This window comes from Orbicella franksi, chromosome 4 (assembly GCF_964199315.1).
Source record: "Orbicella franksi chromosome 4, jaOrbFran1.1, whole genome shotgun sequence".
In the NCBI taxonomy this organism is placed as follows: domain Eukaryota; kingdom Metazoa; phylum Cnidaria; class Anthozoa; order Scleractinia; family Merulinidae; genus Orbicella; species Orbicella franksi.
This window is the reverse complement of record NC_138148.1, coordinates 33,436,472-33,448,598: the sequence shown is the minus strand read 5'-3', so window position 1 is coordinate 33,448,598 and position 12,127 is coordinate 33,436,472. Positions and strand designations below refer to the sequence as shown.

The window sequence follows — 12,127 nt, the reverse complement described above, 5'->3', positions numbered from 1 at the left end:
ATCAGGCCGGCGCTTATCTCCGGTTTCTATGAAGCATGAAGCAACTAGGAATATTTCTTCTCCCCCTGTAGGATTGGATGTTGGTCTGTTGCAGAGTTACCCCCTACATCGCATGTATCATTTTTTATACATCTGCGTGAAGAGAGGAAACGTGTCTTTTCCAAGAACAGAACGCGATGTCCCCAGCCCGGCCAGGGGCCCGTTTCTCGAAGGTCCCAAAAAGTTTTCGCACCCGAAAAGCCGTAGCAAAATCTCAAACCTGATGACTTCAGAGCTATTAATATCAACAGAGGTTGTATTCATACAAGAATTTTCCGGCGTGCACACCTCTCTGCCTTTAAATACCGATTAACTAAAAATGGTTTTGCGGGCCCAAAAAGTTTCCGGAGCTTTCGAGAAACGGGCTCCGGGACAGTTGAGTCTTTCTCCCCTGCTGAATCCTGATTGGTCAATTCGAGCGTACTATCATGAGGCCACAGCGCCTCCCACTAAAACGCTTCACTAAAATACAGAAAAAAATTGAACTATGGTGTTCATAGGGATTGGTCAGAGACTGTTACATTTCTGTCGCCAGTTCCAGCTCACTGGACCAAGATATATCCTATGGCTGTTTGATCTTGGTTTCCACACGTGCTAGCATCGTTATGTCGCCCTCCTGTTCCAAATCCAATTCTGGAGTCAGAAGTTACGCAGTCATTTTCGTTGTTTCCAATGATGCCGATTCGAGTTTTACCCATCGAAGTGTCATCGCTGAGTATGTTGAAACCCTCCCTGTTACATCCGGATTGTAAGGAGGCATATGAACCCATCAGTGAGATCCATGTGTCGCGGCCCAGTGAGGTAAGGCGTCTTTGGCCATCAGCGATCAGTGAGTACAGAGAACTAGCCTGCTTGCTCATGGCAACGAATTTGATCTGTTGGCCGATCTTCATACCGAGACAGATCTTTGAGAAGGGTGTGTTCCAGTAGGTCGGTAACTTGGCCTCTTGAGCGTCAAACCCAGTCTCCCATGCCGGTGCGTTGTAGGAGTTTGTATTGCTCCAGTATGCTGAGTTGTAATGAAAGGTACTCTGAGAAACAGCAGACCAAAAGATCATTAAAAAGTATATATTTCATATTAGCAAAGGGAGAGTGGAACCCACAGGGGGAAGCGACAGAGACGGAGATCCCATTACAGAGATTACACCTGGAGGCGCAAAAGAATGGCAGAGTTAGAGGAGAAACAGCTCACGTTACTGGAGGTGAAACTTGTAAGGGAAATGGAGAAAAAGAATCAGTTTTATAAATATTATACCCTGCTTCCATCCATTTTCATGACCGGCGTCCATCCCCCATCTCCACATCCAAAGTCTCCCATATGACAGTAAATTGTAGTCATTGTTGAACCAAGAAAAAGCGTAACCAGCTGATCTTGGTTTGATCTGTAATTCCAGACAGAGATCGCGCAAAAATTACTTTAAAAAGGGTACCGGGTTTACATAATTCGAACTCTGTGAAGGTTTTCGCCCAGTCTGTGAGGTCAAACTAATGTCTGTAGAATATGTCTAGCCTGCGTGACCATTCAAATCGAATGCAAGTTACTACGGTCTACTGTGCATGACCGTCTCCAAATTCGTATTCATGGTGCTTCTTTGTAAACTCTTTATGTATGTGTTGTAAATATGTTTCACGAAAGAAAATTTAACTTGTCCAGAACTCTCTATCTACATTTCGTGTCAACCCCCCAAATCGTAAACCTCAAAAAAGTTACAAATGAAAAAACATTCAAGAATTCTCAAGAATCCTCCGAGAAAGAGTTTTGTAACTTCTCGGCTCTATTTTACGAGAGTAGTCCCCCCTAGAATGTAAATCAAAGGGACTATGAGCCACTCAACTTGGAAAATGGATCGTCTGTAAACAGTGACAAGTTTGATGCCTCTGATTTGAGGTTTCAATCAGCAGGTTAAGTTAAAGTGAAAGCCCACTGACAAAACGCAACGGTAAGGGAATACACGAGGAGATGGAACACCGTCGAAAACATTCATGAAGTTATTCGAGATCCGCGTCCGAGACAATTATAAAGAAAGTACGGCTTCTTGTCCGAACAGAAAAGCAATGATAATGGCATTCTCATTTTCATTCTTATTTTCTTCGTTCTTGATTTTTTTTATTTCTTTGTTACCTTTTGAGAGATCTTAGAAGTATTAATAAAAAAATATCCAACGTAGAATCAAAATACACAAGAACAGCACCGCGACTCGTCCGCTTAACAAAGTTAAGCCCTGTTCGGCTTAGATGGGTTACCAAATACGAATATCCTGTGTTGTAATAACTTATTTTTTCTCATATATATTCTTATATTCAAGGCGATATTAGTGACTGTAGAACTCCCAGCCTTGTATAGTGCCTTTTCTTCTATTTATCAACTATTTGTTCTTATCATTTTGCCATGTCCATGTTCATCTTTGAAGTATTTATTTACAATACTGTATAAATAACAGCGAAACGCGTCGTTCGAATTCTCCTCAATCCTCTTGTCTGTTGATCGTTCAAAACTTTTAATCACGGCTTGAATCATAATTCGAAACTTCATACAGCTCATCAATTTTGTGATTTTCAATATCTCCTCAGTTTTTGGCAATCGAGTACGGTTAAACCTGTATCAGCGGACACCTTCGGGAATATATAATTAGCTTCTACATATAAAAACGTTAGTGCGAAAATCTATTCAATGTAGATCATTTCTGCGGTAAGATATCGAGCACTTGCGTCAGAAATTCAAAGAATAACTAACTTGACGCGGTGCAATCGACCTTGGACAGCGCGATGTTCGAAACCCGGTGTATGTGGGGGGAGGAGGGCCGGGGGGAAGTCCTATATGAAAAGGTCGGGGATGCTGTCTCGGGTACAAATCAGGGATTCTGGTCTTTTAGGGGTCTAATGAAGCTCGAGCAACGTCCACATTAGTCTTCTTTAGGAGTCAAGTTCAATTTTTTTTTCGACGAGCATCCTTGACCTCCTCATGTGGGAGTTCCCTCCGGGTTCCAAATGTCTAACAGGACAGTGACCCAGTGAAGGAGTGATGGAGTGATGGAGTGAAGGAGTGATGGAGTGATGGAGTGAAGGAGTGATGGTGTGATGGAGTGAAATCGTCCCACCACTACAACTTGGAAAATATAAATCAGTTTTCCAAGATAAAAATAAACGTTCATGACTCCGTTGGCCAAAAACGTCGGAAGACTAGCTGAGGCTGAAATGTCACAAGAATTGATTATTTTCTCGGACTCAATAGAGGTCTCTTAGAGTGACATGTTATAGAATCGACATTTTATTAACGGTGACTTACTTCGATATGTCATGTACGTCCTGACATGACTTCAGCACTGAAAGAGATAAAGGCTTTGTTAAAAGTGATATATAGGCTGGCAGTGTTTTATCACTTAAAAGTACTGTCAGTCTATTATACTGCAAGAGATGGTGTTTCTTTGTAGGTAAATTAAAGATACATAACAGTCGAAGGAAGGGGACATACATGTATCTGCTATAATAATATACAAGCAACAATTTCTGCAGTTTGATTGGCCGAGAACATGTCAATTAATCCCAAATCAGTGATCAGTGCAATTTCACCAGGGCAAAAAAGTGAAAAATTAAATGTATGTCTATCTTCTGTTACTAAGTGTGCAACCTTGAGCAGAACTGGGACTAATTTTATTTAGCATACTTTTGGCAGTTACAGAGATATCCATAAAGTTGGTCAATACACGTCGCTCCGTTTAAACAGGGATTACTGGAGCATTCGTTGATATCTAAGGTGTGTTTTAAGTTGTACAGAACTTTTAGAGATTCTTCATTTATAGGCAGTGTATAACTGGAGTGAATTTTTTGAAGCTTTTCGATCGTGTCCAATTGGACAATCAATAGAATAAGTCGAAATGTGAATTGAGGCAAACCGCGTCATTGACACGACCTTTCGGAGACAACACAAAAGCCGCGGTTCACTCAACGAAGAACTTTCTTTTTCACGTGCCAGTTATTTATTTACTGAGCATATTGTGCGATCATGAAGTTGACAGCTCTTGACACAGTTTAAAAAAATATTTCTTTTTTCCCGTTTCGCAGATTCTAAAGAGCTGAATTTAGTTCCCAGTGCAAGCCACCGCAGTTTAAAAGTCGATTTAATACGTTTTCAGAAGTTTAAACTGAAACTGAACCTCATCTCACCTGTTTCGCAATATCTTCCATTGTAGCCGGGAGTGCAGTTACAGTAATATTGATTTCACCGTAATTGGGAACGCACTTTGCACCGTTTTGACACGGAAAACTTGAGCATGGTGTCTGTAGGAAAAATTTTAAGTTAATCGATTTCGAAAGCAGGAAATAAAAATAAATAACTAAATTCAAAACAAATATGAGTTATGAGATACACGAAATTTGTAAATAAGGTTCATGAATTTTGAGAGCCTCGATGTCATTAGGCTTGGATGTTTAAGTTAACTGTATTGTATCATTTAACAATGTTGGCCTGCATGGGGCCCATTTCTCGAGGGTCCCGAAAAGTTTTCGCACCCGGGAAGTCGTAGCAAAATCTCAAACCTTAGATTACAGAGCTGTTTTATTTAAATATTCTTAATATAAGCAGAGGTTCCATTCCGTACAAGAAGTTTTAGGCGTATACACCACTCTGTCTTTAAATACCGATTAACTAAAACTGGCTTTTCGGGCCCGAAAAGCCTCCGGGGAGTTTCGAGAAACAGGCCTCTCGGGTCTCGTAAGTTAGTAATAATAATAAACTTCACGCATATCAAGAAAGATTAGTACAATTTAGTAACATTTCAGTGTGGAGCTAATGGACCTAATGCAGTTCGTAACGCCTCATTTCTGCAAAAACTATAAGATGCATTTTTTTTTGTTTGCCAATGGAAGAAACATTTATCAATTTGAACTAATTAAATTTGTCGGGGTCGGTTGTTTTAACTTTGTGGGGGACCTACCGGGTCGGCCAAATAAATCGCCGCGAAGCACAATTTCAGTCATGCTCGTTTTCAGTACTTATTATTAGTATATGTATTCAAAACAAAAACTAACTGCGGTAACGCGTACTTTCCTAATAATCTTTCAAAAAGAACTTGGGATTTTTTAGCTTAGCTCTCGCTGGGGAAACAAGATGATCTTAATACCTTGATGCTGTAATGATGGTATTCTTGCGAGATGACAAGCTGGCCTGGGTTCGCAGAATACTTGTCTTTGTTTAACAATTCGCACTGGTATTTGCCGTCTGCACGAACTGGAGTCGCAGCGACATTGAACGAAGAACACGGCGGAGTGTTAACACAGCTCAGAGCACATTCTCTGTAATTGCTCACAACATAAGATGAACCAACTGATACTTCAAGGCGATGAAACTTGTCCACTGCAAAATTGCCGTACGAAGCTCGATCTCCCTGCATATGAACACCTCGCTTTAACCCAAGGTTACCGTCAGGTTGGCTTTGTGGGGCCAGTGGAGGAATTACGAGAAATAAGGCCAAGTAGGACAAATATGGCTGCATTTTTACCCCACTCTCAGGTCAGAAAAATGTTCTCCTCTGTAAAGCAAGGTGTATCGACGGAAGGCCGAAATAGTTCCTTTGGAATATTAACTGAATTGGAAGACCACTCCATCACAGTCTACAAATATATAAGGAAGCGCCTGCGCATTTAAATAATTTCAGTATTCACCGCCAATCAATGCTACAAAAGACAATTTCGTTCCTGATTGGTTATAATGAGACCCTGTTTCCACTTGCATTGCTTACAAAATGGAAACCAAAAAGTGTCCATCAATGAACGTTAAAGTGGGTCGAAGAAGGTATATTACAAACCATATGCTGGCCGAATATAAACAACGTTTGAAGTAATCGAAATATGATAACATTCAAAGTAAAAATCATTTTAGCCAATCACAATAAAGTAATGTTTTGACACTGATAAATTAAGCTAACTAATTAAATGTTTGCCTCTGTAGTGATTAAAAAAACGTCACGAGTGATTATACCTGTGATTGTAATAACAGATATATGAGTGAAAGTTATGAGACCGAAAAAAATATATGTAAAGTTCTCTTTCGATTCACATTGCTAGAGAAATCCAGCCCGCTTACAACGAGAGCTGAAGCTTCCAGCATGCAAATTTAACTTTGATACAATGGCAAAAATGTTGCAATATGTCGTGAATTTCGTTATATCTTTGTTGTTTATTGTACGTGATCAGCATACAATACCATCTGACAATTAAAAATACAAAAATAACATCTGAAATGACAACTTACTAGTTGGACAATGGACTCGCTGATATCCAATATCGGAGACCAGGGGCAGTTAGTGGGGGCGAGAGAAAGTGAAATCGCAAAGTTACACGTGTAAAATTACGATAATTTTTCACTGTGTTGATATCAATGACATTATATTGATGTCATGTTTGACTCTTAAACTGTACTTAACGTAGTTGGTGTATGATCGGAACATATTTGAATCTTCCGAGGAAGTCTTCGGGAAACTTCGGCTATTTTCGGGAAATGTTTCGGAAAATGTTCGAAAACGTTCGTGTGGCCCTGTAAACCACCCTTTCGCTGCTACATGTAATATTAGATGGTAGAAAGAGCCTTAACGAACCTCGTCTATCAAGGCTTAACCCGGCTACTGTAACTCAAGATACAAAAGGTGAACGCGTATATGATCTAACTGTATGTATAGCATAAATTACATAGCCGCTTACAGAACATAAGCGTACATATAAAGAATGTTTGCAAATTAGCAAATTATGAACTTAAATTAAGGTATGTCCGCCATTTTGGATAATTAAATCGAGCCGGTGTCAGAAACTCGTTTGTCCAGGTGGCTATGAGTGCTACCTCATTGGCTCACAGCCAAGCCTTTTGTTCTTTTGCTTTATAAGTGCGACACCACCCGGATGGTTGGACGGCTCCACCGCAAAAAGCATATCTCTCTTAATCTCCCTTAAAACAATGCCCCCAGGATAATTATATAATCAACTATTCTTCCTCGACTGCCCCACTAAATATCCCCCCAAAACCCTCACAGCCTGTATTTCATTAATTCCCTACATATACCTACACAGCCTAAATCTCGTTAATCTCGCACATCTTATATCTCATTAATACACCACATATAGCTACACAGCCTACTTTACATTAAATCCCCCACATAATTACCTACACAGCCTACATCTTATTAATGCCCCACATATACCTACATACCATACATCTTATTAATCCCCCACATATACCTACACAGCCTACATCTCATTAATATAATCCCCCACATATACCTACACAGCCAATATCTCATTAATCCCCCACATATACCTACATACCATACATCTTATTAATGCCCCACATATACCTACATACCATACATCTTATTAATCCCCCACATATACCTACACAGCCTACATCTCATTAATATAATCCCCCACATATACCTACACAGCCAATATCTCATTAATCCCCCACATATACCTACATACCATACATCTTATTAATTCCCCACATATACCTACACAACCTATATCTCATTAATCCCCCACATATACCTACGCACCATACATCTCATTAATCCCCTACGTATACCTACACAGCCTACATCTCATTAACCCCCCACATATACCTACACACCATACATCTCAGTAAACCCCCACATATACCTGCACAGCCTACATCTCATTAATCCCCCACATATACCTACACAGCCTATATCTCATTAATCCCCCACATATACCTACACAGCCTATATCTCATTAATCCCCCACATATACCTACACAGCCCCGCCATACAGGGTGGCTTTGGGGATTCACCCGTCGTTCACTCAGGCAGCGCTGGGACATGCTGGGGGTGCCTTCCTGGTCGAGGAGAATCTTGTTTGGTACACGATCTGATACCCAGAATCCTCCTGAGGTTGTGCAGATGAAAGGTGCTGAGCCTACGTTATTGGTCGAAATAGAGCGTCCCTTATATAATTACTCAGGCTCAGTACACCTGTTTCTTGGTGTTGATAGTCAGCATGGGGTTGACCCAGACTCTCATTGCCAGGCGAGCCATGGTCATTGCTGCTTATCCGTTCCGCTTGCTGAGCTCGGCGTTGCTGGAGATGGTGGAGCAGAATTACGAGAAGTCCTCAACGACCTGGAGTATGAAGTCATCAATGGAGATGCTTGAGGTGCTGCTCATGTCTTGGCCCATGATGTTGTTCTTGTTTAGCCTGATAGTGAAGCCAAACACGCTACACGCGTGGGCGAAGAAGTTGATGAGTCGCTGAAACTCCTCTTCGGAGTGAGCCGGCAGAGCTGACTTGTCTGCAAGGAGCATCTCGAGTATGACAACCTGTCGTACTTTGGTTTTGGCACGATGTTGGACTAGGGTGGAGAAAATGCCATCTCTTCTGTGCATGTACATATTTTGGAGATACGTTGCATTCATCGACCTGACCAAGGCCCTTGACCTGGTCAGCAGGAAAGGCCTCTTCATTCTTCTACAGAAGATTGAATATCCCTCTGAGCTTCTGAGGATAATCACATCTATTTATGAAGACATGCAGGGCACCGTCTAGTACGATGGATCTTCCTCGGACCCTTTCCAATCAAGAGCGGAGTGAAGAAAGATGGTTGTATGAGCAGAATTTCCAATTAGGCTTAACTTGGCAGTAAGTTATTTGAAAAGAAGTTTCTCTTCCTTTTATGCGTGGTTATGAGTACTTGTAATTTGTAGGTAACAGATCGTAACACAAGACAGTTTTGGCATTGAGACACCATGCAACTGCTTCGATCCAGACATTTCAGTTCCAAGAGGGGCCGCAATCAGTCCCACAGTTGATAAACAAAGAATGTCTTTATTTAGCGAAAAGCCTCCGAGAACTTCTGTTTGTTTTTCTCTTCCTGTCCGCTCCGTTGCGTTGTTCTATAACAGTGCGGTATATAATGCTGAGCAACCCTCTTTTAATTTCTTTTACATCTTCGTTTTGATATGCTACGATTCATGATCCATATTTTTGAGGGTCCCGTTGGGGAACTTCAGAAAGGTTCATTTTCTTTTCTTAGCTCTAAAGTATTTATTATGTTATTCTCTCTAATTGCTATCGTTGTCTTACCAGGAAAGATCAAGTTTTTTCAATTTAAAGTATTTAATTACATAACTTGTACGAAATATACTGTACGTGTAACGGAAAGTTGGTAAATTAGATTATCATCTAGATAACCGTTTGAAAGTGGTATTAGAGTCATTGAAATGGTTAGCTTATCACTGTGTGAGACATAAGAATTGTTATGTCAGTGTTGGTGTAAGCGGTAAAAATTTTCTTAATTTATTGCATTATTCTTGGAGAACTAACCATTTTCCGTTATCGAAAAAAATATTCTTGCAGTATGAAACCTAACATTCAGTAATTTAAGGTCGAGCCTACCCAAAATTCGTATTTTGGGTAAGCATTTAAGTATTTTACTGAAAAATACACTACTCGTAAATTTCATACCAAACCACATCCGGGCCGTCGGGTGACGTATTTTCCATATCCTCACTAGTGAAGATATTGATGACTTCAGTGATATCAAGTTGACCCCTAAAACTACTTAGATTTGTTCATGTATGTTCGAAAAATCTTCGGGCTTTCCTCGAAAGTCCTTGGTAATCTTCGGTTGTCTTCGGGAATCTTGGGAAATCTTCGGAAATTTTCGGAAAATGTTCACACTAAAACGCTTTAATAAAATCCAACAATATATATATATATTTCAGCGGTCGTGTTCACGGGGATCAGTGTACTGATCAGATTTTATTGCTAGTTCCATCTCACTGCACCAAGATATATCCTGTGGCTGTTTGATCTTGGTTTCCACACGTGCTAGCATCGTTATGTAGCCCTCCCGTTCCAAATCCAATTCTGGAGTCAGAAGTTACGCAGTCATTTTCGTTGTTTGTAATGATACCGATTCGAGCTTTACCCATCGAAGCGTTATCGCTGAGTATGTTGAAACCCTCTCTGTTACAATTGGGTAGCAAGAAGCCATATGAACCCATCAGCGATATCCATGAGTCGCGGCCCAGCGAGGTAAGGCGCATTTGGCCATCAGCGATCAGCGAGTACAGAGAACTAGCCTGCTTGTTCACGACAATGAATTTGATTTGCTGGCTGATCTTCATACCGAGACAGATCTTTGAGAAGGGTGTGTTCCAGTAGGTTGGTAACTTGGCCTCTTGAGTGTCAAACCCAGTCTCTCACGCTGGTGTGTTGTAGGAATTTGTGTTGCTCCAGTATGCTGAATTGTAATGAAAGGTGCTCTGAGAAAGATCACATGAAAAACATCACTAAAAATAATGTTTTATATTGCCTAGAAGAGCCGGAGGGGAACCCACGGGGGTATCGCAAAAGAGGGAAATACCAGCACACCTGGAGGCGTACAAGAATGGCAGAGTTGCTGGAAGTGCAATGCAGACAAGGACATACAAAGGATCAGTTTGATAAATGTTATACCTTGTTTCCATCCATTTTCATGACCGGCGTCCATCCCCCATCTCCACATCCAAAGTCTCCCATATGACAGTAAACTGTAGTCATTGTTGAACCAAGAAAAAGAGTAACCACCTGATCTTGGTTTGATCTGTAATTCCAGACAGAGACCGTGCAAACATTACTTCGAAAACTTGTAGGTTTCAGGAGTCGAACATTGAAAGATTTTAGCCCAGTCTAAGAGTTCCATCTGTGTGTCATGTTTAGTTTGCGTTACCGTTCAAATCTAGTGAAAGCTATTGTGGTCTTCTACGCTTGAGCTTCTCCGAATTCGTAATCATGATGCAATTTTGCAAACCTTCCATGTTTATAAAGATGTTTTTCGAAACAAAATGTAACGTGTCCAGAGCCCGATGCATAGTTCTCTCAACCCCTAAAACTGTAAACCTCAAAAAAGTTACCAACGAAAACATTTCTAACCCAAAAATCCTCCGAGAAAGATTTTGGTAACTTCCCGCCTCTATTTTACAGGATTACTCCTTTCTAGAGTGTAAAAAAATGTTCACGACTCTGTTGGCCAAAAACGTCAAAAGAATGGTCGAGGCTGGAAGGTCACCAAAAAAATGATGATTTTCTTTGACTTCAGAGTCCGGTTAACGCTATAGTTGAGCTCTCTTAAGACAAATTTTATAAGATCGACTTGTTATTATAGTTGACGTACTTGGATATGTCATGCGCGTCCTGACATGACCTCAGCACTGAAAAAGATAAAATGTCAGCTTAGTTGAAATCGTATTTGGGGTGGCGGTGTTAATTAAGGGTTGTTACTGTATTGCACAGCAAATTAAGCGATGGTGTTGGTTTGTAAGTAAATTAAAGGTGCCTAACAGTTGAAGAAAGGAGACATATCTGCTGATATCACAAATGAACAACTCTTTGTCAAGTGAAGTCTTTGTTTTGCATGAATTATTGTCTATCGATAGTTACTACATTCGCAACCGTTGGGCAGAAATGAAACTATAAAAAAAAAAAAAAAAGCTTTATTTGAAACTGAAAGACCGATCAGCGAAGTCCGGGAGGAAGACGCTGGTATTATAGAGCGAAGTCCGGGAGGAAGACGCTGGTATTATAAAGCCTTCTCACTCACGAGGCCAGCAGCCATGCAAATTTATTGAAACAAAAATAAGTTTCTACATAAGAAAAGAGTTTAACTCCCACAGGACAAGTTTGGGACACCAACCTGGCCGCCGTTTCATAGTTTTGGAACACCAATGTGGCTGCCGTGACGTCATGTGAAAACGCCTTATTTTTTAGCGCCAATGACAAGCCTGAGTGTAAGCGTTGAGTTATCGGATGACCCCAGGGATATTGCAAAATTTTATGCAGTTGTTTTGAGAAAGATTTGACAAAAAAGGTGTAAAAATAAAGCGAAGCAATGAGGCATTTTATATATTCCGAGAACTGCATTCCTTGATCATCCATTCACTGCGATGTCTTATATACATATTACATGTCGATGAAACACTGTGAACTACTAAATTCTATCCAAAAACGGTAAATTACCCGTACCCATAATTTCGTTCGGCACTGTGGCACAAGGACAGCCTCTCTCAAAACAGCTGTAGTCAGTGTGGTACTCAATTGTGGGAAA

General features: G+C 40.6%; 1 pseudogene across 1 annotated transcript in view; it reads right to left on the bottom strand.

The window, feature by feature from the left end:
- The window catches only part of LOC145485721 (uncharacterized), a 65,199-nt pseudogene that overhangs the window by 50,979 nt on the left and 2,093 nt on the right, over positions 1-12,127 (bottom strand). Inside the window, exons 4-13 of the transcript XR_014049217.1 lie at positions 11,198-11,234; positions 10,501-10,627; positions 10,249-10,307; positions 8,146-8,418; positions 6,242-6,244; positions 5,160-5,541; positions 4,204-4,317; positions 3,704-3,788; positions 1,295-1,421; positions 591-1,070 (exon numbers count right to left, since the gene is read on the bottom strand). The product of XR_014049217.1 is annotated as an uncharacterized LOC145485721 (transcript). The remainder of the gene's footprint in view (positions 1-590; positions 1,071-1,294; positions 1,422-3,703; positions 3,789-4,203; positions 4,318-5,159; positions 5,542-6,241; positions 6,245-8,145; positions 8,419-10,248; positions 10,308-10,500; positions 10,628-11,197; positions 11,235-12,127) is intronic.